Source organism: Myotis yumanensis, unplaced genomic scaffold, assembly GCF_028538775.1.
Source record: "Myotis yumanensis isolate MYYU_CA2020_CCGP unplaced genomic scaffold, mMyoYum1.0.hap1 SCAF_11, whole genome shotgun sequence".
In the NCBI taxonomy this organism is placed as follows: domain Eukaryota; kingdom Metazoa; phylum Chordata; class Mammalia; order Chiroptera; family Vespertilionidae; genus Myotis; species Myotis yumanensis.
The window spans coordinates 47,260,710-47,286,179 of NW_027223762.1; the positions used below are offsets into that span (position 1 = coordinate 47,260,710).

The 25,470-nt window shown below is 35.7% G+C and overlaps 1 protein-coding gene across 8 annotated transcripts in view; it reads right to left on the bottom strand.

Moving 5' to 3' along the window:
* LRRTM4 (leucine rich repeat transmembrane neuronal 4) overlaps positions 1-25,470 on the bottom strand; it is a 932,627-nt gene that overhangs the window by 777,226 nt on the left and 129,931 nt on the right. For 4 of the 8 annotated variants that reach the window (XM_070429579.1, XM_070429584.1, XM_070429583.1 and 1 more), the window contains exon 2: positions 10,836-10,888. The exons of the other annotated variants lie outside the window; for them this stretch is intronic. The gene's annotated coding sequence lies outside the window, so the exon portion shown is untranslated. The remainder of the gene's footprint in view (positions 1-10,835; positions 10,889-25,470) is intronic. 8 annotated transcript variants of the gene reach the window in all.

Here is a 25,470-nt window from a genome sequence, read left to right on the forward strand (position 1 = left end):
TTTCTAGCATGCTCCAAGGTGACCAGAGGTTGTTTACAAGGTAACTGCTCTAGAAGAAAATAAAATCCCCAGATCTGAGAATTACTGGACACTAGCTCTGTGTCAACACTATTTGGGGGAGATTCAAAACAACCTTTTAGTCCATTAGTTATAGTAAGAAGTTATAGGGGTTGAATAATAAATGGAATTTTATTTGGGTTTCCAGTGAGTGCTTGACCAACCTCTAGTTATTGTCTTTAAAACTAAATATTCAACCATCATGCAAATAAGACCCACTAAATTTCTATACTTCTTATGCATGTATCTATTTATATAAAAACCCTGGGTGTAACATCACCACCAGAGGCTCGACCAACCAGAAGGAAGTCAGTCCTGCAGGGGTTGTCTTGGCAACAGCTGTGCCCTCCCCCAGCCATTTCCCTGGAGGGTGGTGAGGTTTCAGGCAGGAACCCACCCTCCAAGCTCGGACGCACTGAGTCCTCGGGGTGAGTGGTGGGAGACCGCCTGGCTGTCAGGCTGTTGGAATCACTAGCTCATCCCCAGCTGCTTGGGGGCTCAAGCCTGCGAGAAAGTGGGTGCTGGCAACTTCACCTCCATATGCATATGCCAGACCTGCCGCTGATGGGACGCACTGCCCGCTTGGGGCCACTCACGCCAGGGTGGGTAGGTCGTGGGCATGCCCCACAGCCTCCATCAGTGCCTCAAGCTCCAGAAGCAGTGGCAGTGGCAGCTGCAGCAGCAGCTTGAGCGGTCTGAGCAGGCAGCTCGTTCCATCAGCAGCCGACCAGTGCACGCGCATGGAGGTGAAGTCTCTGGCACCCACTTTCCCGCACGCCTGAGCCCCAGAGCAGCCAGGGATGAGCTGGTGATCCCAATGGCCTGACAGCCTGGTGGTAGAGGTGGCATTTGGTCTGGGGGCTGGCAAACGGGCAGAAGATGGCCCTGATTGCAGGAGGCTAGGGCTGGGGACCCTCCCCGCATGATTTAATCGTGCGCTGGGTCTCTTGTATGTATGTGTGTGTGTGTGTGTGTGTGTGTGTGTATGTGTGTGTATATACTAGAGGCCTGGTGCATGAAATTCATGCACTGGGCGGGGGGGGGGGGGGGGGTGGTGTTCCTTAGCCAAGCCTGTGCCCTCTCACGGTGCAGGAGCCCACAGGGAGCGGGCCTAAGCCGGCAGTCGAACATCCTTAGTGTTGCCTCAGAGGCGGGAGAGGCTCCTGCCACCGCCGCTGCACTCGCCAGTCTTGAGCCCGGCTTCTGTAGGAGCACCCCCTGTAGGAGCGCACTGACCACCAGGGGGCAGCTCCTGCATCGAGCATCTGCCCCCTGGTGGTCAGTGCACATCATAGCGACTGGTCGTTTCACCATTTGGTCGATTTGCATATTAGCCTTTTATTATATAGGATATATATATATATATATATAATTTGGTAAATATTTTGTGCTGCATGCTATCTTGTGAAGCAGAGTTGGATTCATCCAATGGGTCCTTGGTTAAGTGAAATTCAATATTTCTACCTATTTAAATTTTTGGATTCTTTCTTCTACACTTTATATAAGAATTTCTGGCATATTAACTTTATTTAATGTTGGCCACCTTACCACCTAGGAGAATACTCATAATGGCCCCTTGTCTTCTATAATAAGAGTTATTATTGTAGGCAGTGCCAACTTGACCATTAGGAACTGATCCTCTTTCACAGTTAATTCAAAGCAACACGCAACCCATAGGGAATTGCAGTGGTTAATGAAAATCTTCAAAAATTTAAAAGATGAAAGTGTGATGAATCCAATCATGTCTCTATTTAATTCTACTGTTTTGACTCGGCAAAAGATTAAAGCTTTTTGGATAATGACTTGGATCATTGAAGGCTTATGTATGTCAAGAATCCAAGGACCTTCTAAAGGTACAACAGTTCAGAAGAAACACTCAGAAAGTATAGGTACCAAACCCAGAATACAGTGTATTTATTAAATCTGAGACCATTATAAGATATTCTATCTCTAATAAGAATACAGCCCCACATACCATCACTCCAAATGACCTATTTGGATATTGTGATTTCCACTCCCACAACTATGGCCTCTATAAGCTAATAATCCTGATCCTAAAACAGCCGTGGGCAAACTACGGCCCGTGGGCCAGATCCAGCCCGTTTGAAATGAATAAAACTAAAAAAAAAAAAAAAAAAAAAGACCGTACCCTTTTATGTAATGATGTTTACTTTGAATTTATATTAGTTCACACAAACACTCCATCCATGCTTTTGTTCCGGCCCTCCGGTCCAGTTTAAGAACCCATTGTGGCCCTCGAGTCAAAAAGTTTGCCCACCCTTGTCCTAAGAGTAAAATGGAGAAAGACAGAGAACTTTGCCTTAGAATAGGGAAGAGGGCAAAGATGTCTAGATGTCTTCTCTCAACACTTCTATTCAATATAGGCCCTGACCAAGTAGTTCAGTTGGTTACAGCGTAGTTCCAATACTGCAAGGTTGCAGGATCAATCTCCAGTCAGGACACATACAAGAAGCAAATAATGAATGCAAAATAAGTGGAACAACAAATCTGTTTCTTTCTCTCTCCCTTCCACTCTCTCTAAAATCAATAAAATATAAAATAAAGAAAAAACCTATTCAATATAACACTGGACATTCTAGATAGTGCAAAAGAAGAAAAAATAATGTTAAAATATAGAGATGAGAAAGGAAGAAATACAAATATATTTATTCATAAATAACATCATTATCTGTGTAGAAAGCTTTCACAAATGTACCCCAAAAGGTACTAGCACTAATCAGTTTAGGAAGTTGGAAGGTTATAAGATTTTTTTTTTATTGATTTCAGAGAGAAAGGGAGAAGGAGAGAGAAAGAAACATCAATGATGAGAGGGAATCATTGATCAGTTGCCTCCTGCACACCCCACACTGGGAACTGAGCCCACAACTCAGGCATGCACCCCCAACCTAAATCAAAGCCAGGACCCCTCAGTCTGCAGGCTGATGCTCTATCCCCTGAGCCAAACCAGCCAGGGCTATAAGATATTTTTTCAAAAGACTCTTTGCAGCCCTGACCAGTGTTTCTAAGTGGTTAAAGCATTGGCCTGAGCACCAAAAGGTCCCAGGTTCTATTCTCGGTCAGGGGCACATACCTGGCTTGCAGGTTTGATACCCAGCCCTGGTTGGGGAGCATGCAGCAGGCAAACAATGGCTGTTTCACATCAATGTTTCTCTTTCCCTCTCCCTCTCCCTCTCCCTCTCCTCCTCCCTTCCTTTCACTCTAAAAATCAATGGGGAAAAAATATACTGGGGTGAAGACTAAAAGAAAAACACCCTTTGCATTTGTACATGCTAGCAAGTAACAATTAAGAATTGAAATTATACTACTGTCCACATCCCTCCATGTCTCAAAGAGTACTAGATCCTTCTCTCTAACTGCTGCATCATATTCCATGGTGTAACTGTTACCACAGCTTTTTTATCCACTCATCTATTGATAGACACTTGGACTGTTTCCAGGCCTTAGCTATTGTAAATTATGCTGCTATGAACATAGGGGTGCATACATTATTTCTGACCGGTGTTTTGGGTTTCTTAGGATATAGTCCTAGAAGTGGGATCACTGGGCCAAATGGAAGTTCCATATTTAATTTTTCAAGAAGGATCTCTTGCCCTTTGCTTCAGCATGGAGGCACCTGGAGAGTATTATGCTAAGCCAGCGGTTCTCAACCTGTGGGTCGCGACCCCTTTGGGGGTCGAACGACCCTTTCACAGGGGTTGCCTAAGACCATCGGAAAACACATATATAGCCCTAACTGGTTTGGCTCAGTGGATAGAGCGTCAGCCTGTGGACTGAAAGGTCCCAGGTTCGATTCCTGTCAAGGGCATATACCTTGGTTGCGGGCACATCCCCAGTAGGAGGTGTGCAGGAGGCAGCTGATCAATGTTTCTCTCCCATCGATGGTTCTAACTCTCTATCCCTCTCCCTTCCTCTCTGTAAAAAAAAATCAATAAGACATATATATTTTTAAAAAGAAAACACATATAATTACATATTGTTTTTGTGATTAATCACTATGCTTTAATTATTTTCACTTTGTAACAATGAAATTAGGGGTCACCACAACATGAAGAACTGTAATAAATGGTCGCAGCATTAGGAAGGTTGAGAACCACTGTGCTAAGCTAAATAAGCCAGTCAGAGGAAGACAAGTATCACATGATCTCACTCATATGTGGAATCTAATAAACAAAATAAACTGATGAACAAAATAGATCCAGAGACATAGAAGCATGGAATACACTGGTAAACCTCAGAGGAAAAGCAGGGAGGGTGGGTGGGAAGAGATGAACAACCGAAGAATTTATATGCAAATATGCATAACCCTGGACACAGATGATAGGGTGGTGAAAGGCTGGGGGGAGGGGCGATCATTGGTTAAAAGGGGTCAATGGGGAGTAAAAGGGTACATCTGCATTACTTTCACCAATAAAGATAAAATTAAAAATAATAATTGAAATTATAGATGGAGGATGTTAACAAAATGGCAGAGGGGAGAAAAAAAGCCCCAGGCCCTCCTTCCCTTGAAAGGGACACCAATTCAAGAAAATACAGACCAATTCCCTTGATGAGAAATCCAAAAATCAGCTAAGCTCCTACACTCTAAACACGTAAGAAACCGGCCACTTCAAAATGGGTAGGAGCATCTGTGACACCCATCATAGCCCCTCACTCCAGCTCAATGTGGCTTGACTTGGGAAAAACCCTCCCAGTTCTTGGTTTCTCCCTGGGGAGGGAAACCGTTGCCAGTTTTGTACCATATACTTTATCTTTTATGTATCTCCATAAAAATGTCCAGTGGATAAATTTTCTTTGTTCAAAGCTTAGTCTGGCTTCACCCATTATTTCAAATCAGTTAAACCTGAGAAAGAGTGAATGCATACACACTTTGAATAATTATCAAGGCAGTATTTGTACTTCAAATGTATTTTCAAACTTCCAGTAGCATTTTAGGATGGATTTCCTTTGTTCAAAGTTTAGTCTGGCAAAAAAAAAAAAAAAAAAAAATCAGCCCAACTGGTTTGGCTTAATGGAATGGCATTGACCTATAAAGCCAAGAGGTTGCTGGTTCTATTCCCCTTCAGGGCACATACCTAGTTTGGGGGTTCAATCCCCTAGCGGCAGGTGTGTGTGTGTGGGTGGGGGGCGCGTGTAGGAAGCAGGAGATTGATGTTTCTCTCTCATTGATGTTTCTCTCTCAAATCAAAGATATATTAAAAAAGATAGAGAGAGAGAAACATCAATTAGCTATCAGCTGTCAAAGTGTGTGTACATGGTTTTGGGACACCCTGTATATAGAAAGCACGGATCAATGGTTGCCTGTTGATGGGACTAGAAAGAGAAGACTGACCGCAAAAGGCCGAAGGGAATATTTTAGTGATGGAAATGTCACAAAACCATATGTGGTCATCATTGCACAATTCTATAAATTTACTGAAAAACATTTAATTAAATGCTAATAATGGGTGACTTTTCTGATGTTTTTATTAAAATAGTTTTTAAGGGTGTTTTTAAAGCTGCTTCTTTAAAAACAATGAGAGCTACCATTCCTTAAATGTCTAATCAAAATGAAAATGGTACACACATACCATCCAGAAAAGATACATGCCAGATTTGCTATTTTATTTTAAAATCAGAAACTTTTTCCCCCCAACTTAACTGGATGGTTCTCTAGGAAAACATACAGTGCTAATTTAGTAAGTAAAAACACTTGAACATGGCCATAACACCAAGAGAAATTTTTAAAAATACATTTAAAGAAATCACCTTTTTCCAAAATATTGAAACAAAAAAGGTGGGTTTTGAGACCCAGCTCGTTGTCTCTCGAAAATTGAAGAACCAAGTCGTGGACAAAACCGATGAATGGAACCGAAGTTTTATTGAGAGAAACCAGTCCCAGAAAAGGTGCAGCTGGGATTCTAGGAGTGACCAGTGTCCCGAGTTTTCTTCCCATGTTACAATCGGGAGCAGTTTAATATCCAAGCTAATTGAAGTCTCATAGTCTATGTTTGGAGGCCCACCGGGCCATAAGCCACGTGGAGGCAGGGGAAATGCTCCCCTGCAAAAGGAGCCTCAGGTATCCATGTGCAGGAGAAAGGGACTGAGAGGAAGCACTGGCTTTTAATTTAGGGGGCGGAGACAGCCTTGCTAGCCCCTGATTGGTCTTTTCCGAGAATTCTGCCTTAATAACATCCTTGGGATTGGTTTATATGACTCCCTACCTTGTGATTGGTTATCTGCACACTGTCTATCTTGGCAATACCATACGTTTTAAAGTTCCTGTCTCTCAGGCTGCCTTTCCTTCCTGGCATAGTTGGGGTGTCTTAGCAACTCTGCCTAGCTGGGTTCTTGGGTTTGACCTTCGCTTCCAGTGGTCCCACCCCTATCTACCCAGCTTCTGGGTATTCTTGATTTTCTCTCCTCCATATCAAGGCCCAAACATGTTTGAAATTTCTTTATTGAAATATTCTACTATTAGCTAATTTCTGATATTTAATGTTTTCCAGGTCATATAAAACATATTCTATTTTAACTATGTTTTATTCTATAAACAAAATAATAAAAGAAAAAACACACACAACTAAATGTTACTTAGAAATATTTGGAGGTCATATGTATACAACTAGAAAATTAAAATAATTTTATATTAAGTACTTAATTAACTCTTCTTAAAATAAATTTATTTCATGAACATTTTAATTTATAGAATTTAATTCATGCTATGAATAATACAGAGAGAAAATTTTAATTATTTTCTTTGGAAGAATTTAAAAGCATTTGATAAAGCTATGTAAATGTTTATATAGACATATTCATACATCACAGAAGCAGAGTTCATTTAAAGATGAGGCCTTCTTGTTAATATTTTAAAAATTAGGGCCAAAATTCTTATAAGCATAAAAATGGTCTGACATTTCCCCCGCAGGAATTTTAGCAGTCAATTTAGATAAGAAAACAAAAGTAATTATTATAAGCATTGAAAAAAGAGAAAAAATATTCCTATTGATTGGTGCTATTATTCTTTTTAGAAAATCTAAAGAATCAAATATAAATTGAATAAGATCAATGTGGCATGCAATAAAAGGTAGGTTTATGGTACATACATTTTTTGAGAGGCAAAATAAAAAAGCAAAATAGTATTTCTTAGGTGATATTTTATTAGAATCTATCTAATCTATTGATTGCACAAAACTTCTGTAAAGATCTCAGTATATATTTTGATTCAATAATGTGAAACATTGAAAAATGCTCAATTAGAGGAGAAAATAGATTATTTGATGAATGGCTTTGATAAAGTCCCTTATTATTTAGGAAAAAAATAAAATTAGATTTTATTCCACGGTTACTAGAAAATGAATATATTGTAGTAAGAGATTGATTAAAATATTAGAATGTAACATGTGAGTATGTATAGAATTTTTGACTGGAAAAAATGGTCTACTGATTCAGAGAAGGTGACAACTAAGGGACATATTTAAATATATAACAATCACTTTAAAAATAAGGAATTTCAGAAATTTCTGCAACATATGACATATTATAGTTCAGTATTAGTATTTCATTAGGAGCACCTATAAATCAATAAAATACTAACTTGTAGAAAAATTGAAAAAAGTATACTTAAAGTCATTAAAAATATCGTTTGTATAACTAATATGCACTTAAATAAGTATTTCACTTCAGTAAGTAATAAAATTACTGGAATTTAAAAAATGACTAAGTGTCATATTTTTCTTTAATAATCAAAGTTAAAATAGGATACAATTTTTGTTACTGTCTATAATAAACTTATGTGGATACTGTTCTACATATATAAATGGAATAAACATTGGTAATCCTTATAGATGTCTATTTGGCACCTTTTAGAAACAGTTTTTAAAAATGTACATTTTGCTTGATTAAACCATTTCATTTCAATGAATTTACATAAATAAATAATCAAATGTGGCATACAGTTATAAGGATGTTGATAGAATTTACGTTCACAGAAGCAAAAAATTCAAACCATATTAGATGCTAAGCCATTATTTATTTAAAGTCTTATTAAGGTCATATTACTTCCATACAATGACTATTAAGGTCATATTACTTCCACCATTAAAATGTGATAGAACATGGAATTTATCTCATATACACTGAAGTATAAAATAGGCAGTAAATCAGAATAGTGTTCTTCCATTGTGCACGTGTTTGTGTATACTTGTGTACATGTGCATGTAAACATTGATATTTCCTATTAATATGAAAAATATAGATGATAATAACAGTGTTAACTGGCTTTATCTGGTTTTAATTGAATTTTTAAAATATATTTTTATTGATTTCAGAGAGGAAATGAGAGGGAGAGAGAGTTAGAAACATTAATGATGAGAGAGAATCACTGATCAACTGCCTCCTGCATGCCCCACACTGGGGACTGAACCCATAACCAGGGCATGTGCCATGATCCGGAATGGAACCGTGTCCTTCTGGTTCATAGGTTGATTCTCAACCAAGAAGCCATGCTTAACTTAATTTTTTTTGTATTTGTTACAATGGACCTCGTATAACAGTAAATAAAAGAACAGTAACTATATTAAAACTAAAAAACTACAAAGTACCAGAAATATTGATTAAGGAAAGCTATAGGAATGAAATACTGATTCTTGTAAAGAATACCAATAACATTATCTATTGTCCCCCCAAACTAAAGAATTTCCCTCTATTGACCAATTCCTCACTCTGCTAGTTTTTAGGCTTCTTATTGTACCTTTAATTCCGTGATTAACTGATATAAAGATATGGGCTCTTTTATCTTTCTCATTTGAATCCTGATACTCCTTTGATAATTGGGTAATTAATATATTTAGCTATCAAATATTGAATGTCTAACCCATGACAGTTACAGAACAAGGTTCTGAGGATCAAAATGTCTAAAATATAACTCCTCCTCTTAGTCAGTTGCCAGTTAAATAAAAAAGTTTAAAGTTATGTTGCTCTGGCTATGTTCTCATTTCTATTATGCAATGTAATTTATATTTGGATTCTTGCCTATATTCCTGGGATGGATCAAGTAACATCTGATAGCTTGAGAATCTGGCTCCCTAATCTACTTTTAGCGTAAATTCTGAAATTTATACTTGAAAGATTCAATTTCATTTACCTTACATTATTAATCTTCATTCATTTTAGATTATTAGCCTCTGTTTTCTGAGGTTTCTATACCAGCCTCTGAGATCCTGAAGATTTTACTTCTCATTCTAGCAGGAAGGTACACCCAGAATGTTGGGTGATAATAGCAATCATTTAGAGACAGAGGATATACCCTATTGAGGCATTATATTTCCTATAAATCTATAACTAAAGAAATGTATTTTACTTAGTTATTTAACAGAATTATTGAGTCATTATTACCTTCACTTGTTTTGAGAGATTGTAAAAAAGGTAATACTTTCCTGACTCTATAAAACTAAACCGAGTAATTGTAGCATGCAAAAAGTTATACTAGTCCTTGAACATCATTTATTTTTGTATGGCTACACAAATGCAAGGCACAAGTCTTTTCTAATATACCTCCTGATGATTGTTTGATAACATAACTTAATTAGTATTCATTATTTATTACATTTAGCAAAATAATAACAATTTGAATCCTCACCCAAGGATATATTTTCCCCATTGATTTTTGGGGATAATGGAAGGGAGGGGGAGAGACAGAAAAAGAGAAACATAGATGTGAGAGAGACACATTGACTGGTTTTTTTGTATTTGTTACAATGGAACTAACATAACAGTAACGGATCTGGAGCCAGGGATCAAGCCTGCAACTGAATTAAGTGCCCTTGACCTTAATCAAACCCAAGACCCTTCTGTCTGATGCTCTAACCACTGAGTAAAACTATCTAGAGCTAGCAAAATAATTACTCATTTAATTGTTGAGGCATTGTTTGCCTGGGACTCTTCTTCCAAGTCTTTTAATTGAAGAATTTCTAAAGACAGATAAGATGGAAAGTGGCCTAGTATTGTTTGGGAGCAAAAGGCAAAGTAGCAAGCAGCAAGTATGGAGTATATTTGAAAAGTCACATTTAATTTCCTAACCAGTTACCGTTTTTCTTTATGTTTCAGAACACTTGTTGTTTCTTATAATAATGTTTGTGTCTTTCCACTCTTTGCATAAAAATCCATCAAACATTTATTGGGATTTTCATGACTCTAAAAAAAAAAAAATCAGCTAAATTAGACCACTAACATTTCTTGAGTATCCCTCAATTAGCAAATATAGTTTTAAACAGATAATGTTTATGAACTCAAATTGTACTCTTATGAATCACAATTTTTAAATCACCTATTTTTATGTCTTTGCCTTATTGTAGACTTAAATCACTTGAGATCTCTCTATTGATTCAAAAGTGCTATTGCAATTCACTTTAAAGGAAAGTGTCACTCACAATCTTGGCAATTAACCCAGTTAACCTGCTGTGTGAAAAAGTTAGCATCAGCCTTAACCTCATGCACTGAACTGTTTCTCACCATGTGAGATGTGCATTTCATTTCTGAGAAAGCCATACTTTGTTTTCTTTTGCAATTAAAATTTATAAATAATTACACAACTTGGAGACGCCATAATCACTTTAATTACAAAGCATTTTGATGTGGAACATATGAGACCTAGAATGCAGATGTAGTAATCAAGCCATTTAATAAATAATTCTATACTCTTGTTATAAAGCTGCAATAGTTCCTGACATCTAAATGCAAAAGTCAGTGGGTTCATTATGTAACAGTGAGATTACTTGTACCTTATCTCTTCTTTAAAGCCAAATTTAATTTCCTCTTCTTCTGGGAAGCCTTCCTGCACATATAAAAGATGTTATGTTATTGTAATTTTTATCCCTTCTCCATAGGGGAAAAATGTTTCTTCTCTTCCCAATGCTCACCATGATCATTTTATGTCTTTTTCATTATACTGAACTTTAAAATCGTAGTCATTATAATTGCTTTATGGCTTATTTTCCCTGTGAATATTCTGAGACGTGACAATATTATTCCTGTTTGCCCACACATTGAGAATCACAATGTTTTCCCCATGGTTAGTACTCGATCCACATTGAAAAAAGTGGAAAATGCTTGATGGAATTGTCTGCCACTACCCTACAGTAGCATTTTTTCTTTGTAATATTAATAAAATGTCCATGAGTATTAGTGTGTGATCTAACCTTTTCTTTAAGATAGAGCATGGATATTATGCTGCCCTTGAAGTTTCACAGTTTTTAATATTATTTCTAGTTAATCATTATTATTCTGTGAGAGAATAACAGTCATGCAAAATGTTTTTGTTTGTTTTTTTGCCATGTATACCCAGTGGGCATCACAGAGGCAATCAATTCATTCAAATGGTTAACTATGCCATTAAATGGTAAATTATGTCAGAATAACCTAAAGGTTTTGGAAGAAAGATGAAGAGACTGAGAGAAAGATGATGATAGGAGAATACAATGAATGATAGAGGTCTGGGTTTGAGATCCATCAGAAATACTAAATGAATGAACTTGTGGAAATTGAAAAATTGCACTTCTATAAAATAATAACAAATCTTGAACTACATGCCTTTTATATAACTCACATAAAATTGTAGAAATTGATGACTATGCAAATATACTTCTATATATTTGACATTTATTTTTATTCAAGTAGTGTGGTTTGCTCTATAGTAGTTATTTGAAATCAGTTTTTTTTTTTTAAAAAAAAAAACAACTTATTTTAGAGAGACAGAAACATTAATTTGTCGTTGCACCTATTTATACATTTATTGGTTGCTTGCTATAAATTCCCTGACTGGTGATCAGACTCACCAGTGTATTGGGAGGATGCATAGGGAGGATGCTCTGACCAAAGGCCAGGCCCAAAGACGCTTTTGTAATGCCCAGATCAATTATTGTTGTCAGTTGTGCAACTCACATATACTCTTTCTTACTCTCTTCAAATCACAGAAGTAGTATTCAAATCGGGGATGAATATGCTTAGTTACACTACTTACAAAAAATATTGAACATAATAATAACAACTTAAATGTTCAAGTAGTAATAATGTTACTTTTGTTTTCTATTCTCCTTAAACTATGAAAATATTATCCTATATAATAAAAGCCTAATATGCTAAGTGTCCAGTCAACTGGTCAGCCATTCAACCAATCAAAGCATAATATGTTAATGATATGCTAAGGCCGCTCAACCACTCACTATGACATGCACTGACCACCAGAGGACAGACAGTCAACTGGTCAACCAGTTGCTATGACATGCACTGACCACAGGGGGCAGACACTGACCGCTAGGTTAGCTTGCTGCTACAACTGATTGCGACTGAGGGACATGGGCCATGGGCTGGACACACAGTTCCTCCCTGGCCCTGATCATGCACCAGTGGGGACCCTCATCATGGCCTGTGCCCTCTAGAAATCTGGGACCCCTCGGAGGATGTTGGAGAGCCGGTTTTGGCCCGATCCTGCAGGCCAGGTCAAGGGACTCCACTGGTGCATGAATTCGTGCACCAGACCTCCAGTGTTTAAGAAAACCACATTTCTAAGAACTTAAGCTAATTTTAATGCATTGCATCAATTATATCTTGATTTATTGTCAATATTCTTCTATTGTCAAAGATAGCTGAGTTATTGACAATAATATTCTTACTGACAATGGAGAAACTTCAGGAATATAGGTATTTTTTCCCCATAGAGATTACAATGCCATTTCTTCTACAGAAATCTTAATAGATTGAGTTGTTTATTCATATTAAAATGGAAGACTAAGTCAATTTATAATGCCTTCAAGTAATTGTATTAATCTCTATTTACCAGTAAACCTACTTGATTTATAAAGTAACTTTTGATGTTTAGTGTTAAAACAAGTTACATTTTCTATGCTCAGCACAGACAAAATAAATAAACATATTAAAATTACTTTTGATAATTTACATAAAATCTTCAAGAAATGCTAAACTTGACATTTATTTTAAAAATAAACTTTTCTGGGCTTTATATATGATGAAATATTTGTTTTCCATTGATCACTGGAAAATAAAGATAACTAAAAGGTGAAAAGTTATCACACACATTTCACATTTTCACCAGAGCCAATACTTTTATTAGCTTGACTTATATCCTTCCAGGAATTATATAAAAATATCATAAATATGTTTTTATGTCAACAAATATTCATTTCCATAGTCAATTATCTCCAAGTCTGAATGTGCCATATTTGATTTACCTAGCTGAGATATTTGGAAATTCCTATTGTTGAGAATTTTTCTTGCTGTAAATAACTCTGATGAACGTTGTTAAAGATGGCTTTGAGTTAGTAAAAACTGAAAGGAAATGTTTTCTTGTTTAGTGTTTGAGATCCAATCAAGTCCTGACCCAGAGAATTTACACCACTACTAAGAGAGCCTACTGACAATCATGCGAAAGCATAGAAAGGATTCAAGAAACCATTCTGTATGCAAAATTATTAACATACCACACCCAATAATTTCTGATTTTGTTAGTATCTTTAATGTCATAAATGAGATGACACTACAGTCATTTGCTTGGAATTGGATTCAAGATATATGGCATTCACTCCTTAGATGCTATATTTAGATGCAAAGTAAGTCAAGATCTGGCAAGATGTCTTATGGAATCCATGCTTCTTATGTGGACTAAACAAATGAAGCATTCTTAGTATCAAGGTTTTTTTTGTTATATTTTGGTAGCATGGGTGAGAAAACTCATAACATTTGTAAATATTTTAATTAATATTTTTATAATGGCTTAGATTCTAGATTATCAAGATGAGATTTATGCATCTAATGTATTTACTTAGTGAATTAAGAAAGGCAAGTAGATGTTCCAGACATGATAAATTTAGATACTAATGGATTTAAATGAATACATTTCTATTAACTAACATATGCCAGTGGCTTTTATCTATAAATTCAACTTATTAGCCCCAGGATAGATGTAGTCCTTATAATTTATAATCCAGGAAACCGAGGCACAGGAAAAAATGCAAAGCTAGTAATGCTGCTATAATACAAATAAAACCTGATTTTCAAAGACAGGGCTCTTTCTACCTTTCCAAATAGCTCTATAATAATATTTGGCTAAATACGACTCAGTAATATGATGTTTAAATAGCATTATATACCACATATGTACAAAATCTGTAGTTCCTTACAGCTTTAGAATAATATAATAAAGACCTGAAAATGTAATGTAAATCATATTAATTTAAAACATTGATTTAAGAACTTTTGATGTTGATGTTAAAACAGGTAAAAATAAATTATCTAATAATATGACAATGGATTAGATTATTACTTTTCAAACTTTCTATACGTATTACATGGACATGTTGTTAAAATGCAGATTTTTTTCAGTAGCACTAGAGTGGGGTCTATACAGTTACATTTCTAACAAGGTGATGCTGATGTACACTGCGAGTAATAATAAACTCTAGGATTAATCATTTATAATTTTAAAAAACCCAGCCTTTTTTAGGAGGAACTATTGAAATGCTGACAAATCTACAGACATGTTTTTAAACCATATTAAAAATAGCAAGTACTAAAATACATTTTTGTGACTTTTTAATCTTCATTGATTAGATTGATGAACATTGGTGCAGAGCCCACAGTGTCTATTGTCTCCATATGTCTACATGAAATGTTCAGCTTCTCTCACTCTCAGCATGTATGGTCTCATTAGCACCTGTGATTTAAAAAGCCCGGATTTTCTTTCAGCAAGAAGTTTTATTAGTACATGTTTTATTTCTATGTCTCTCATTTTGTGATGTTATTATGTGCTACCAAATGTATAGTTATTGCCCTAGGACATGTTTACTTCATACATATTGACTGCTAAAGATGTGAATCATAATCGGGTCTTCTGCATAACTAGATGAGGGTAAGCATTAAACAAAAATGACTTGAGAATAAATGAAAATAATAACTTGGCTCAAATGGCGAGTAAGATGACAAGAGTAACAAAATAAGAGTTGCAGAAAAAATATGTTTGCTAGCTGTTGGTGAATATGAACGTTATTATTTTTGAAGAAATTAATATACATCTATCTATCTCTTTTAGGAGAATTATGAATTGTTTACTAAATATATTATTTGAAATACCTTTATTTGGTCTTTCTTTGCACTGTGGTGTAAAGATAAATGTTTAACTAGGTTTTTTTTGGTAGCATTTTCATATTTCCACTGTGTAAAAAATTGCCATGGTCAATTTCAAGCAACCAAAATGACATTCCTGAGCACAGAGTTAGGAAAAGATGTATAGAGGGGCTTTTGCAAGCCAGAAGAAGTCATTTGCAATTCTTCACTGACTTAGTGAAACTGAGCACCTTAATAGTGTTGCATCACAAGAATTGTCAACGATATTTTTTATATAACTTATTATTTGTTTTCAATGATAAAATGTGGAAAATGTCAGTAAAATAAAGACACAATTAGTAATAAATCTAACATTTAAAGAATAAAAATTACCTAGCAGTGGTCGGTAAACTGCGGCTCGCGAGCCACATGCGGCTCTTTGGCCCCTTGAGCGTGGCTCTTCCTCAAAATACCGACTTCTGCGCATGGGTCATGAAGTTTCAATTGCACTGTACGTGCACACCCGCATGTGGTATTTTGTGGTATTTTGTGAAGAGCCACACTCAAGGGGCCAAAGAGCTGCATGTGGCTCGTGAGCCACAGTTTGCCAACCACGGACCTAGTGGTACATGCCTTTAAGCATTTTAATGAAAATGTTTATATGCATATTTGTAACAAATTGAAAAAACTCATCTGTGTTCCACATTTATCTGTAATAAAGTAGAATTTTAAAAAAAGTATTACTTATTCTTTAAAAATATATAATGCCAAAATGAAAATATATTATATCACTACAATAGAATAAATTGACTCTATTCTCTGTAGTTGACTCATCTGTATACTTAGACTGGTTTCACAATTATAACACAATAGTTTAAATAATATTCTCATACAGAAATCTTTATATTCATTACCTCTGTTTCCTTAGGATAAGTTAATAAATGTCAAAAAGTGCAATTACTTTTAAAAATTTTCATATGTGTTGCTAAATGACACTCAGGAAAGTTCCAATTAGCACATTTTCATTATATCATTTCAAAAATATTATATTCTACATGGAAATTAAGTAGTGACATTTTTAGTTACAGTGTCATTCCCAAAACACATCAGCTATACATATTTATTTCAAGGGTAGCTTCTTAATGGTATAAAATTTATCTCTACATATTTTATGTTTTTAATGTGTTTTAAAATAGTTATTTTTTAAATTTACATTTTTAATGATTTATTATACTATATGAATAAAATTATATTTATCTATATTAACCTAAGATATATGGTTATACTATATCTAACTTGTTTTCTTCATTAGTTCTAAATTTGGAGGAATATTTCTTAGAATTTTTGCACAATCATTACTTGTGAACAATTGCATTATACTTCTTGATTTACAATCACTGTTTGTTTTCTTTTTCTTGCCTAATTAAACTAGCCTAGATCTCTAGTATAATATTGAGAACATTTTTCCCCTGAAATTATGGAAATTAATCAATTTTCACCACAACATGATATTAGCTGTAGGACTTTCCTTTATCCAGCTATTTATATTCTTAAAATATTCATCATGATTAAATTTTAATGATATTAAAAGATTTTTCTTCATCTCTTATGATGATTATATATTTGTCTTTATTATAGCAATCTGGAAAATTCCATTGATTTATTTTTTATGTTAAACCAAGATTTTATTCCTGTAATAAACTGTTTTATGTATTGACTAGCGGCCCACGTGCACAGATTCATGCATTGGTGGGGTCCCTTGGCCTGGCCTGCGGGAATCAGTCCCAAATTGGCTTCCTGACGTTCCCCGGGGGGTCCCAGATTGTGAGAGGGTGGTTCTCGCGTGACACACCCTGGAATCGGGCTCCTTCCTCTCTGGTTCCAGGTGCGTCACCTGAGAACCGCAACTGCCAATTCACCGCAGCTCAGCAGATACTGCGTTAAGCGTCTGCCTCCTGATGGTCAATGCACATCATAGCTACCTGTCGGAGGGTCTGCCCTCTGGTGGTCATTGTGTGTCATAGCTACTGGTTTGACAGATTGTCACACAGGCTTTTATATATATAGACAAGAAGCCCGGTGCACAAAAATTTGTGCACTGGCAGGGGGGTTGGTACCTCAGCCCAACCTGTGCCCTCTCACAGTCTGGGACCCCTCGGGAGAGAACCACCTGCTGGCTTAGGCCCATTTCCCTGGTGGCAGATGGCACACCCAATCCCACGGTGTCTGCCCCGTCTCCCCCGGTCGCACATGGCAGGCCCGGATCCGCTGCTGGGGGGCGCAGGCAGTGGCTCCGGATCGCACTGCCGCCCGCCCCGCCCTGCACAAGCAGGCCAGGATCTCCTGCTGGGGCTACCAGCGGCTGGGGATCGTGCTGCCACCAGCATCAGGCAGGGTGGCGCGGCGGGATCTGCCTGCAGTATGCAAATTAACCGCCATCTTTGTTGGCAGTTAATTTGCATATTGCCCTGATTAGCCAATGGGAGGCATAGGGAAGTTACAGTCAATTACCATGTTTGTCTATTATTAGATAGGATGGGTTTGATTTTTAATTCTGTTAAGAATCATTGCAGCTATATTTAACAACAATAGCCATCTGAAATTGTCACTGTCCTTTATGGACTTGGAATGAGGTTTATAATAATTAACACATAAAATTAGTTAAAAATGATTTTCTTTTCTACTATTTATTTGTTTAATTTAGAATATTGTACTTTTAAAATTGTCTTCCAATCTATTCATGTTCTTCCTGGTGACTCACCATTCTATTTAAATTAAAAAAAATTCAATCACAGCCCAGTAGGTGTGGCTCAGTGAGCATCAACCTATGAACCAGGATGTCACGGTTTGATTCCTGGTCAAGGCACATGCCCAGCTTGCAGGATTGATCAACAGTGTGGGACATGCAGGAGGCAGCTAATCAATTATTCTCTCTCATCATTGTTACTATCTCTTTCTCCTATTCCTTTCTCTCTGAAATCGATTTTATATATATATATATATATATATATATATATATATATATATAAATATTTAATTACAGTTTACATTAAATATTATTTTGTATTAGTTTCAAGTATACAGCCATGTGGTTAGACAATAAAAAACTTTACAAAGTAATGCCCTGTTATTTCAAGTACCTACCTGGCACTATACATAGTCATTACAATATTATTGATTATAGTCCCTATGCTGTAATTCCAGAACATTTTAATCACCTCAAAAATAAACCCCATTTATACATAATAATAGCCACTCAATTCTTTGGTAATGTGAAAGTAGTCATAGATAACCCATTAACAAATGGCTTTGTTTGTGTATGAATAAAATTTTATTTTCAGAATGAATTCCCAGGATTCAGGCAGATTTGCTCTTCAGGCCTTAGATTTCCTATCCCTGACTTACTGATATTTATAATAAAGTTGGCGTCTACAATGTTGTATCCTGTTCTATGACAGTTATTCTCTATTACAGTTTGTGTTTTCTTTCATTTTTCCCTACCAGATTACCAAGTGTTTTGTCCTTCTACTTATCTTTGTAAAGAAGTAAATTTTGATTTGATATGCTTTCTCTATGTGTTGCTTCTCAACTTACCATATTTATGCTCTGATCTATTTCTTTTGCTTTCTTTGGATATAATTTACTCTTCTAGATTCTAGGGGGTGCCTAATATATTTTATACTGTTCTTTTCCAATATAAGTGCTCAAAATTATAATATTTCTTCCAAGCACATAGAAGAAATATGCACAACATATTATAATATGACGTTTTACAATTTTATTCAGTTAGAAATATTTTCTAAATGTTTTTATCATTTTTCTCTTTGAATAATGAATTGTTTGAGTTGCTTAATTTGAAAGTGAGAATTTTTCTAGATTTAAAAAAATTAATTCTAATTTAAATTCCTTAGAACCAGAGACCATCCTCTGCATAATTTCAAATCTTCAAATTAGTTTATTATATTTTATTTTTCCCCATCACCATTTATCTCCCTTATACTCTCTTCCAAATCCACGCCCTCCCACCCACAGTCACAGCACTGTTGCCCATGTCCATGAGTTCTTTATGTCTCTCTCTCTCTTTATTTTAACCTTTGTTACTCAGTCCCTCCATGTCCCCGGTTCCCCGCTCCCCAAGATGTTACTTTACTATGTCATGAGATTGTGAAACGTTATCTTGGTGTGAACTTGAGATTCTTGCATAAATTCAGTGTTCAATTAATCTTTCTAGAAAATGGAGTAATTCATAAAACATATCAATAATTACAAAAGGGGTTGTGAAAGGATCAAAATTCAGGTAAATATGAAGACGAAGAAAAGAATAAAAAGTCTCCAGATGAACATTATGAACATAAAACCTTTGAATCTCATGATTGATAAACTAAAACTTCTAATTTACTTGTGATTCACTCGGGAGTGCTTCAACCTAAATTGATTCTTAATAAACATAAATACTATTTTACTGACAAATCCCACTGCTGAGGCAAGTGCCAGACTCCCTGTCACATTGTGAATAATGTTTTATTGCTATAACACACAGAGACAAGATTAGGTGGTAAATCGATTTCTCAGTGCACTTAACTGAAATTTTAAATTCACTTCTATGATATATCCCACAGTGAAGTGTGACCAAAATAATCTGGCTTTATAGAGACCAAGTTTATAAATCATTTGATAGACATTTTCTTTAAAAGCAATCTCTAATTTGTTATTTACCTATATGATAGGAACACTCTGTGCCCAACTCTCTGAAAAGAAAAACATTAAGCTTATACTTTTTAATGTGTAATTGTACATAATTGGACCATTGAAAATATGCATCACATAAAATTTAAATCCACCTCCTTTCAAACATAGTGAAATATTACTTCACAGCATGCTTTGGAGTTAATAGAAATAAGTTATGGGATTTTTATCACACTAACACATTGTATAACATTCACAGTAAAAATATGCTAACTGAAGAATTTAAGTCTTAGATTGTTTTAAAATGTAATGATGCTTTTTAACGACTCAACAACATAAAAATGGGATGCAAGAAAATCCAGAGGTTTTGCAGGTAAATTCTATATTAGTTTGGCTTATTGTTTATTTGACTTTATCAAAAATAGAGGCAGATACTTAATTGAAACAATTAAAATAAAATCCTTAACCTAAGGATCAGAAATGTGTATATACCTGTGTTAACTTTCTAATAGGAAGAAAACAGTATTGCACTAAATAAGGAGAAAATATAAATGTTACCTCTAAGATTTTAATAAAATGGAATGATAATTTGGAAGTGTCAGAGAAAATGATAGAAGGTGAAATGGGGACAAATGTCAAAAATTTAACCTTATGGGGTCTTCTAGGTTAGAAAAAAAGAAAACTCCCTTGTGAATTGATTAATTTCCTCCATAGGTAGAGGGCTTATTAGGTAGTGATTATCACTTGTTTGCCATTACCATGGAGACGTTTTAAATTAACATACAAGACAGTTACATCAGGTACATTTATGAAGTTCTTCACTACTTGCTTTTATAGCAAATATGTCATGATAGCATTTCCAGGAAGATAATAGACTATGCACCCTAATAGAAAGAAAAGAACGTCTTCAGAGCAAACAGCAGTTGAACAAGATGGATTCTCAACTCTCTTTTACCTAAAGGTTACATATTTTTTCTACAGAAATTATAACAGACTACTACTCTGCCACTAAGAGGATGAAAATTTTACCCTTTGTGACAGCATGTGTAGTTCTGGGGAACAGTATGCTAAGTAAAATAAGCCAGGCAGAGAAAGACAAGTAGTACCATGTGATTTCACTCATATGTGGAATCTAATGAGCAAAATAGAGACATTCAGAGATGTGGTGATTGGGGGGGTGGGGGAGGCATAGTGGAGGTGGGAGCAGGCATAGAGGGGATAAATGGTGGTGGAAAAATAAAACAAAATAAAAAACAACAAAACAGAATAAACTGCTTTTAGAGCGGCATCCACAGAGGACACAGAAGGTTTGTGTAGGCTCTTACTTTTGCAGTTTAACAGTCATTCTTTTTCTTTGACCCTCTAGTTTGGGGGAAAAAATGGAAAGCAAAGAAAAAAGAAAAATGTAACTATTTGCTGTATCTCAGTAATGCATGGTTTTTACATCCATCTTAGTAGACAGAACACCCTCATATATGCACTTCCTTTTCATGTAGGATAGAAATCTAACTAGCTTGAAATATCAGTGAGTTCTGTACTTTCTTATGAAGCAATCAACATATTGCTGATGCATGACTTTTTTACTTCATTATACATTGGTCTTTTCCTTGAAGTTTAGCATTAAAACAAAGTTGTTTGTAGTGAAAGTTTACAGTGAAGAATGGGGACAGTAAAAGGAAAGGCATTTTCATAGACCAACCATAATTCAAGGGCAATCTTATGGAAATCTCCCTCCAACAACACAATGATTTGAATCTCAGCTGATATTGTGTAAAGGTAAGTTATTCAATTTGAGAAAAAAAAACAGGTTCATTTTGATAGAAGAAAAAAATCATAAAAGGAACTGTGTTTATGTGTGGCAAAAATGTTTCATATTAATTGCTTCAAAATAAAAAAAATGTTTTATATTAATTGCCTCAATAATTATTCATGGTGTCTTTTGTCTGTTGTGCTTTTCTTGTCTTATCTAAAAGAAGTACAGCATTTCCTTCAGTGGTTCTTAGGCAGGAGAAGGTCGCAGATACATATATTCTGACCTTCAGCTGTCCTAGAACAAAAGCCTTCTAAACATGCCTCTGAAGACAGGTAACAGAGAATGGGCAGGCCAGCATAATAATGAAATTGAAATACATAGAAATTTCAAGTCTGGGACCCCTAGACAGATGTAAGCCACCAATACTTTTGAAATCCATTGACAAAATCTATTAGTATGATGGCAATTATATAACTTACTTTGCTAAAAACAGAAGATCTGATTTGTAGTGTTAGCCAAATATTCTCAATGATGTTGTTTTTAAGCTAGTGGCAAATCACTGACCCAGGAGGGGACATGTACAGTAGCATACCTTTATTTATATAAATGCATATATTTATTTTTATAGCATCCTAGAAGATAGAATACATATCCTGAAGAGTATAAATAATATCAAAAGGTAGCAAAATAATTAGGAAATAGTAAGTCTTAGTGTTGGAAGATTTGCAAATATAAAAATAATTCATTATTGCCATGACTGGTTTGGCTCAGAGGATAGAATATTGGCCTGTGGACTGAAGGGTCCCAGGTTTGATTCCGGTCAAGGGCATGTACCTTGGTTTCGGGCACATCTACAGTAGGAAGTGTGCAGGAGGCGGCTGAACAATGTTTCTCTCCCATCGATGTTTCTAACTCTCTATCCCTCTCCCTACCTCTCTGTAAAAAATCAATAAAATATATTTTAAAAAAATAATTCATGCCCTAACCGGTTTGGCTCAATGGATAGAGTGTCAGCCTGCGGACTCAAGGGTCCCAGGTTCGATTCCGGTCAAGGGCATGTACCTTGGTTGTGGGCACATACCCAGTAGGGAATGTGCAGGATGCAGCTGATCAATGTTTCTCTCTCATCGATGTTTTTAACTCTCTATCCCTCTCCCTTTCTCTCTGTAAAAAAAACAATAAAATATAAAAAAATAATTCATTATAATGTACACTTATGCAATTTATTTTTTAATAATCACTTTGAAAATTTTCTGAAAATTACAAATTTGTTTTTATGAGCCAGTACAAGTTGACTGCAGCAGACTATTGAATAAAATTATTTCTTTCATATATATATATTACATGTTTTATGTATGCATGTCTTAATTCAATCTGCTGTATTATAAAAAATTTATAGTAGTTAGCCTTATATCTAAGATCTCTGAATGTCAACTAATTTATGGAAGCAAGCTAACTACTAGATACAGAGTTCAAAACAATGGTTATAAGGACACTCAAGAGTCTTAACAAGAGCTTCAAGGGACTTAGTGAGAATTTCAAGGATCTTAGTGAGAACATCAAAGACATGAAAAGGACTAGTCAGAAATTAAGCATACACTAACTGAAATAAGGAATAATTTACAAGGGATCAACAGTAGAGTAGAGGATATTCAGAATCAAATCAGTGATTTGGAATATGAGGAAGCAAAAACCATCCAATCAGAAGTGCAAAAAGAATAAAGAATCCAAAATTCTGAAGATAGTGTAAGGAGTCTCTGGGACAACCTCAAGTGTACCAACATGAGCATTATGGGGTGCCAGAAGGAGATGAGAGAGAGCAAGATATTGAAGACCTATTTGAAGAAGTAATGACAGAAAGCTTACCCTACCTGGTAAAAGAAATAGACTTACAAGTCTAGGAATCCCAGAGAGTCACAAACAAGAGGAACCCAAAGAGACCCATACCACAATATGTCATAATTAAAATGCCAAAGTTTAAAAATGGAGAATCTTAAAAGCAGCAAGAGAGGAGCAGTGAGTTACCTACAAGGGCGTACCCATACGATTGTCAGCTGATTTCTCAACAGAAATTTTTCAGGACAGAAGCGAGTGGCAAGAAATATTCAAAGTGATGAATAGCAAAGGACCTACAATCAAGATTACACTACCCAGAAAAAATATCATTTAGAATTGAAGGTCAGATAAAGAGCTTCCCAGAGGAGAAAAAACTAAAGGAGTTCATCACCACCAAATCAGTATTACATGAAATGTTGAATAGTCTTCTTGAAGAAGACCAAAAATATAAACAATAAAATGGCAATAAACACATATCTATCAACAATTGAATATAAAAATTAAAATAAATGAACAAGGAATCTGATGAATAAAATAAACTGATAATAAAATAGAACTAGGAGCATTGAAACATGTAACAGACTGATGAATCGCAGATGGAAGAGGGGAGGGGGCAGGAGGAGATTAACCGAAGTATTTATTGCATATATGCATTACCTATGGACACAGACATTAGGGTGATGAAGGCCTGGGGCAGAGCAGGAACCAGGTGGAAGGGGGCAACAGGGAATTTGGGGGGACATCTGTAATACTCTCAGCAATAAAGATTTTTTTTAAAAAAATAGTCATTACAAAATAGTAGAGTAGTCCCCCCCTTATCCACAAGAGTTACATTCCAAGACACACACCCCCCAGTGGAAGCCTGAAACCATGAATAGTACTTAGCCCTTATATACTGTTGTGCGTTGTTTTTTTTTTTCATGATAAAGTTTGACTTATAAATTAGGTAAGGTAGGAGAAATAAGGGTTACTTGAACACAACTGCAATAATGAGACAGTTGATCTGATAACTGAGACAGTATTAAGTAAGCTCAGCATGGGTAAGGTAATCCTCCTGGCAGGACAGAGATAGTTGATGAATGATTTTATCAAACTACTCAGAACAGCATGCAATTTAAAACATGTTTGTTTATTTCTGGAATATTCCATTTAATATTTCAGACCGTGGTTGACCTTGGTCGTTGAAACTGCAGAAAATGAAACCACAGATACAGGAGACAACTTATTTGCCTTGGGAGTCTTGCTTGAAAGCTTAGGGGATTCTCCTTAAAGCTCCTTACCAAGACATAGAGACATACTACATCCCCAAATCTCCACTGTGTATTGACACCTGAAACTAAATTTAGGTTACTCACCTCCACATGACATAATAATTCTTTTAATTTTTAGATGATTGTGAAGTATGGTAGCAACCATCTCAGGTAAAAACTATAGTTTAACTTTAACCCTGCTGTTTGGCTTCTGTACTTATTTGATTCGTTTAACAATAGAAAAGTTACTTTGATTTTCTGAATTGTATAAATCATCCCATTCAATTGAATGCCTTATTGATTGTAATGTGAATATCCCATTGATTGTGATCTTACTGGTTTTAGAAAGCAAATTCCTCTGTACCTGGGAACCAGGACAGCACAATTATCCCAAGACCTGAGGTTTCCAGATAATGTTTCCCTGTCAACTCAGTGGTCCCAAGACCCGAGGGCTCTAGATAATGTGTTCCTGTCAACTCAGTGGTCCCAGATAATGTGTTCCTGTCAACTCAGTGATCCGGAGACCCAAAACTGTAATTAACATGCTTAATTCTGTTTCTGTAAACTCCTTTTTTTCAAACCAGGTTCCTCATTCCAAACCCTGGGATGTAATCAATACCTTTGTGATTTTTGCCTATATAAATCTGGTGTTGTGGCCATCTTATCATTGTGAGATTTGGGAGAGCGAAATACTCCCTCATAGTCCCGGATTGCAATAAATGTGACTCTTTAATTCGACTTCTTGAGGTGTCCTTCTGTGATTCACGGGGTACA